This window comes from Mustela nivalis, assembly GCF_964662115.1.
Source record: "Mustela nivalis genome assembly, chromosome: 6".
NCBI lineage: Eukaryota > Metazoa > Chordata > Mammalia > Carnivora > Mustelidae > Mustela > Mustela nivalis.
In genome coordinates this window covers 96,850,258-96,857,309 of record NC_139025.1, presented here as the reverse complement: position 1 = coordinate 96,857,309, position 7,052 = coordinate 96,850,258, and the positions used below count along the sequence as shown (strand labels likewise).

The 7,052-nt window shown below is 44.8% G+C and overlaps 1 pseudogene across 1 annotated transcript; it reads right to left on the bottom strand.

Annotated features, from left to right (window-relative positions):
* Positions 1-3,839: 3,839 nt before the first annotated feature.
* LOC309868201 (ribonuclease pancreatic pseudogene) lies at positions 3,840-5,464 on the bottom strand (annotated as a pseudogene). Its single transcript has 2 exons — positions 5,410-5,464; positions 3,840-4,534 (listed from the first exon to the last, which is right to left on the bottom strand). The product of its transcript is annotated as a ribonuclease pancreatic pseudogene (transcript).
* Positions 5,465-7,052: the final 1,588 nt, after the last annotated feature.

Sequence of the window (7,052 nt, the reverse complement as noted above, 5' to 3'; positions counted from 1 at the left end):
GGAACTGGAGAACATTATGCTAAGTGACAGAAGTCATTCAGAGAAAGACAATTATCGTATAATCTCACTGATCTGTGGAATTTAAGGCACAAAGCAGAGGATCAAAGGGGAAGAGAGGAAAAATTAAAACCAGAGGAAGCCAGAGAGGGAGACAAACCATACAGACTCTTTATGATAGGAAACAAACTGAGGGTTTCTGGAGGGGAGAGGAGTAGAGGGATGGGGTAACTGGGTGATGGACGTTAAGGAGGGCACATGATGTAATGAGTACTGGGGATTATATGAGACTGATAAGTCACTGACCTGTACCTCTGAAACTAACAACAATTGTATGTTAATTAGTTGACTTTAAATAAAAAAATTTAAAATAATAATAAACTAATATATTATTACCAAAAATATAAATAAAAATAAAAGTTTATTGACAGGGCACCTGGGAGGTTCAGTGGGTTAAATGTCTGCCTTGAGCTCAGGTCATGATCCCCAGGTCCTGGGATTGGAGCCCCTGGTCTTGAGTGGTCAGGCTCCCTGCTCAGTGGGATGTCTGCTTCTTTCTTGACCTCTGCCCCCTCCCTTGTTCACAGGCTCTCTCTCTCTTTCAAGTAAATAAAGAAAACATTAAAAATGGTGAATTAACATGTATCCTCAGGCATGTGTTTCTCTCCTCTTTTCCCATCACCAATAATAACACTGTTTTTTATTTTTAAAATATTTTTTTAATTTATTTGACAGCAGAGATCCCAAGTAGGCAGAGAGGCAGGCTGAGAGAAAGGAGAGAGGAAGAAGTAGGCTGCTTGCAGAGCAGAGAGCCTGATGGGGGACTCGGTCCCAGGACTCTGGGATCATGACCAGAGCCAAAGGCAGAGGCTTTAACCAACTGAGCCACTCAGGTGCCCCACCAATAATAACATTTTATACACAATGTTGTACACTATTTCTTATTTCCCACTAAGAATATATTTTGGACATATTTCATGTCAGTAGCAAAGGTGTATTTGGTCCTATTTGCATAGAATTTTGTTGTAAGGAAACGCATCATATTTTAACCAGTCCCATGTTCAGGACATTCTGTTTGTTTGCCAACTTTTACCAGTATAAACCAGCTAGAAGGAATATACTGGAACAAAACAGCAGCCCGAAGCCCCATGAATTTATCTGTAGTGTGCATGCTGTCCATAAGTCCCTCTGCGTGCAACCGGTCTTCCCTGGAGATAAGTTCTGAAGCTCCCGCATGAGTGTGGGTTCTAGGGGCTGTGGGTTGACAACAGGAAACCCTTCCAGATGCACTTGCTGTTACCAGACCTAAGGAAGCCTAGGAAAAGTGAACATTCTGGACACAACTGAGTAGTTATTATTATTATTATTATTATTATTCCATAATTGGTATCTGAGAAGTCAGTATCAATTGGATTAGACTTTGGTCTTTTAATGCTGGAGACAGTTAAAATTATAGTCATTTTAGTATATGACAGACAAACTAAGATTCTAAGATGGACAGCTAACTTATTTTTATATTCACTTGGAGCATATTCTGGAACAGATTGAAAGTTCCCATTTGTAAGACAATTTATCAAAATTGCCTCACTGAACCCTCACACCAGACTACAAGGTAGTTCTGACTGTCCCCATGCTAGAGATTGTCCTGAGACCCAGACAGGATGGTGATAGCAGGGAGCAGCAGAGTCCTGAGGGGCTACTTCCAAGCTCCAGTGCTCTTCCTTGAGCACTTCTGCTCAGAGGGAGGCAGGGTGCGGTAGGGTTAAGGTCAGTTCTACCCATTCAGGCTGCCTCTGAGTCTCATCTCTAAGAAGGGTATATCATCCAGACTGAAGTACCTGGCTTGTCAGGGCTTTGTTTTCTAGGTAGTCATGTTTCCTTAACAAAATGTATTTGTAGAATGTGACAGATGGAACTAGCCTCTGTTCCAATGGTTTTCTCACCTTTCACAACCCTGTCATCTCCAGGTGCAAGCTGTGTTTATTTTTTTTTTCTATTTTTTAAGATTTTATTTATTTGTCAGAGTGAGAGAGCACAAAGCAGGGGGAGAGGCAGGCAGAAGGAGAGGGAGAAGCAGGTTGCACGCTGAGCAGAGAGGCCAAGGTGGGGCTCCATCTATAACCCTGGGATCATGACCTGAGCCAAAGGCAGACATTAAAGGTCTCAGGTCATGATCCCAGGGTCCTGGGATCGAGCCCCACCTCAGGTCCCTGATCATCAGAGAGCCTGCTTATCCCTCTCCCTCTGTTGCTCTCCCTTCTTGTGCTCTCTCTCTCTCTCTGTCAAATAAATAAATAAAATCCTTACAAGGAAAAAAAAAAGTATTGAGGAAAGAATTGATGGTTTGACATCTCCGTGTGTCTAGATTGGCTGAAGGAATTTCAGGAGTGCCTGGATTCTGCAAAAACTACAAGCTCTGGACATCACACTATGGAACTTAAATAAAATATCAAGGCTGCCATAGAGTGCACCCACCATTCCTTAAAGCCCAAGAGAGGAAGGTAGAATTCTGGAAAAGTGAAGCTATGCTTCCTGTGGGGAAATATGAGTTTCCTCCTACTGAGTGATTTGATCAGTGAACTTTCCAGAACAGGACGTCCAATAGAACCAAGGGAACTAAGTACCCTACTATGCCATCCTTTCTGATCTTGTTTCTCGGGTCTCTCTAGACCTACTTCCTTGATGCCATATCCATAATTACTTCTACCTTACTTTTCTGTTTTTAAATATTTACTTATTTATTTGAGAGAGAGTGAGAGAGAGTGAGCGCAAGAGAGCACATGCAAGGGAGGGGCAGAGGAAGAGGAGGAGAGGGAGAGAGAGCGCATGTGCAAGCAGGGGAGGGGCAGAGGAGGAGAGAGAGGAAGACCCAAAGCAGGTTCTGAGCTGAGCACAAAGCCCAATATGGGACTCAATCCCTGACCTTGAGAGTATGATATGCAGGAAATCAAGAGTAGATCCCTTAACAGACTGAGCCACCCAGGTGCTCTCCCCACCACACTTAGGAAAAGGGAGACTGCAGGATTTTCTTCCTGAGTCCACTCTGGTAGCAGAAAGAACAATGACTGGAGGCCAGAGACCTGGGGTCTAGTCTCAGCTGTGCCACTAAGTAGCAGCAGCCGTGAGCAAGTCACTTACCCATTCCTGAGATTCAGGCTGTTCCTCTGTAAAAGTGGGGATTACTATCTCAGGGATAGCAAGTGGAACACACACATTTACCTCCATCCTGCCTTCAACAGAGGCTACCGTTCAACCTCATCACTTATTAGAATTTTCTTCTGCAACGTTCTAGGCAGGCCTAATCCATTAAAGTGGATACATGAGTCAAAATCTACTTATTCTCATTTAATTTAATAATCCTTACAGACCCGTCTAGCTCCTAAATGGAATGTCCTGACTTTCCAACTAAGAGATGGTCAATGTGATCTGGTAATAGTTCACTCAATAAAAGGAAAAGGAAAACTTAGGATCATAATTTCATCCCCTACTCCTGCCCAGCCAGGGACTGAGCAGGATTTTCTTGAGGTCACCCTGTCCTTCCTTCTGTGCCAGAGATTTTGGTATTTGAGCTCCCCCTCCATCAGCTCACCCAGCAGGACAGTCCCAGACTGTAGCTCCCTTTCATCTCAAATAGCCCATACTTAACAGCTTCATATTTTACAGCAAGGCATCTCTGAGCAAAGGGATGATCTCAGGTCACGGAGAACCAAGAGTCAGGAGCAAAGGTAAGTAATGATTCTATTTGATGCTTACGAAATCTACCCCGATTTACAGTTCTCACCCAAGCAGGAAAGCAATCACACGACAGTATCAGGATGGTGACAGTTTCAGAAATCCAGGTAGTTGGAACTGTGTTTTACAGAAAGAATCCAGGAAGTGGTTTACACAGGGACCCCCTCACCTCCCAAACCACAAAGGGGCAGGTCCTGGGTAGGAATGCATGTGTGTTTGGGATAGGAGCCCTGGCTGGAGTTCTTTCATATCCAGGAAGGGAGAGGGGAGAAGCAGTTGCCACAACAGGGAGGTGGGGCATCTTGCTACTCTGGCCTCAGGTGCAGACCTACACAGAACCATCAAAGTGGACTGTCTCATACTGTACACACTCACAGGCCACGATGATGAATTTCTCTTGCTGCGTGGTCTCATAGTCGCATTTGGGGTATTTGGAGCCTTCAGGCGGCAGTCGGTGATGCGCATTTTGGAACTGCTTTGGTGGCAGTTGGGCTTCCCATTCTTGCAGGTTACATTTCCCTGGAAGCAGATGACCTGGACATCTGGCAGAGGCTCGTGGATAAACGTGTTCACCGGCTTGCAAAATCCAACCATCATATTCCGGCGCTTCATCATTTGGTTGCAGTAGCTGGCATTGACGGTGGAGGTGTTCGAGTCTATGTGCTGCCACAGGAACTTCTCGGCCCTCGACTCCTTGGCCAGAGAAGGCTGGACACTGCCCAGCACCAGCAGCACCAGAACCAGTAGTGGGAACAGGATGAAGAACCTCTCCTGAGCCATGGTGGTCTCACTCCTCTGGAAGAGCCTAGCCAGGAAAGGGAGAGAAGAGAAAAAGCGTTGCCTGAGAAAGAACCCCAGCTCCTACCTGTGGCTTCCCTGGCTCACAGTCTCCGTTTGGGTCAGCCGGAAAGGTACCCCTCCTCCTGTGCAATTTTCCAAGGATTGAGATGCTCACATAGACTCTTGTCAACGAGTATTTAAGTCCTACTAGCTGGAGAGAGGTGGTCTTTCCCTCTGGTTGGTGACTTGACAGTGAACTAAAATCCTTCTATGTCTGAATATTAGAGATTTTAAAATTTAAAATCTATTTGAGGGGGCACCTGGATGGCTCAGTCTGTTAAGTGTCTGCCTTGAGTTCAGGTTGTGATCTGAATTCCTATGATCTAGTCCTGTCTCGAGCTCAGCTCCCTGGTCACTGGGGAGCCTGCTTCTCCCACTCCCTCTGCTGCCCCCTCTGCTTGTGCTTTCTATCTATCCCTGTCAAATAAAGAAATAAAATCTTAAAAACATTTAAAAAAATAAAATACATTTGAAGAATAAGTACATTTATACCCAGTGCTCAAGGTGCTTATCAGGAAATCCTTTTGAATAAAACATGAGCTGAACTGTATCCCTGAAATACCACATGACCTATAGGATCATGATGGACAGAGTGAGGCCTATTGTTCTCCAACACAAGGGCAACAGCCCAGTTCCTAACACCAGTATCATAGAGGGATGCCATTGTATTCCCAAGAGCAATGCTTCCCTCCCCCAGTGCCTTTGTTTCCCTGCAGCCCACATGCTCCATCCCAATATTGGTCCAGCTCAAGTTTTTTCAGGTGCTAACCTCAACCACCCTGGTTCCTCTAACCCAACACAGAATAAGGAGTCCTTGAGACCATCTCTTCAGCCACTGACCTGGATCTCTAGCTTGGTCTCTAGGACAGAGCAGAGGGCCAGTCTCTGTGATCCCGGGATCCCTGGGGAGGGAATCTTTTACAGATTACAAAGGGGCTTGGCTTCCAAAGAAAGATAGGTGGGAGGAGCATCTTGGTTTCACTTTAGTGGGAACCAAAGACATTGTGAGGAAGGACATTGTAGGGAACCATCCACACCACTCTTTTTTCAGGACTGCTGAGAAGGGGGAGTCTTGTTTATAGGAACCGTACCATGTGAACCTCATCTGTCTGCTGGCTCACAAGGAGCGGCAAAGAAAGCCACTACGGTAATGATGCCTGAACTGGAGCAAAGTCCTTGTCATCTCAGGGGGCCATTTGCATCAAACAAATAACTCTTGCAGGTTTGCAAAGGACAAATAAACACATGATCCCCAGAGCACCAGAGAAATGGAGGTACTCTGTCTCCCCAGGAGTCCTGGCGTGACTGGAATTCCAACAGCACCTCTTCTGGTGTGGGGGGCATTCTGCTTTCTGCAGCTGGAAGACTGCATGGACCTAGGGTGTGTGTGGGGGGGTCTGGGCTGGGAGAGGGGAGACCTGCGACCTCACCCAGTGTTGGCCACTTCAGCTCTCCTGCGTGTGGAAGGTGGATGTGTTACAGTTCTTGGCCACAGCAACCACTCCTAGAAGGTCAGAGTGGAGGAGAGGAACTAAAGTTAATGAAACCCCAAGGGATGTCAGGCTGGCTCAGTCACCAAGGCACGGGACAAATCTTATGACTTTGCTTCTGTACCCATGTCCTGAAACTGTGCCCTGGGCTTTTCACTTCCTGAAAGTGGCAGCTGGAATGCTGAGGGTGTAACCTGACCATGTGAATGGCTTTTCCCCTCCTTAGTACATCATAATCTTAATTCAATACACTGGCTTTGATTTCTCAACACACCAACATAGAATTATTTACTCTGGCACTTAGAAATGAATAAAATAAGGCATTTTCTGACAAAACAATAATATAAAACAAAATCTAATGGAGTTATATGACTTCATTAAAGCAGTCTTCCACTAAAAATTTCTAAGAATGGATTTGAGGTTACAAAGAAAGGCTACTCATCAGAAATATGAATTCAGGAAGGAATAAAGAAAGATGGTGACAAGTATGTGAACAAATCAAAGATCTTTTGACTATATAAAGCAATAATTTCTTGTTGAGTTAAGAAGATAAAATTAAAATATATGTCAGGAACATAACTTGGAAGTGATGTGAATTACCGTGTTCAAGAGATGACTAAAAGTATTGATTAGACTTCTTTATGTTTAGTATGCATTTGAGAATTTCGAAGCTAAGCAATGAAAAGAAGGGAAACACAGGGTTTGAATTCCAAACTAGCAGAGAATAAGTAGACTGTGGATCAGTTAGGAGAGTCTAGTTGTGCTGCAGTAACAAACAATCTCAAAATTTCAGTAGTTTAAAGTTTCTTTCTTATTCCAGCTACATATCTATCTTGGTCCAGCCTAGGGGCTCTGCCTGCTATTTTCACTTGGGAAAACAGGCTGACACAGGCTTCCTCTTGACACTCACTGTCTTAATCAAAGAGGCAGAGGAAAGAACATAGCACTGGGATGCCCTGGCAGCTCAGCTGGTTAAGCATCCTGCTCTTGATT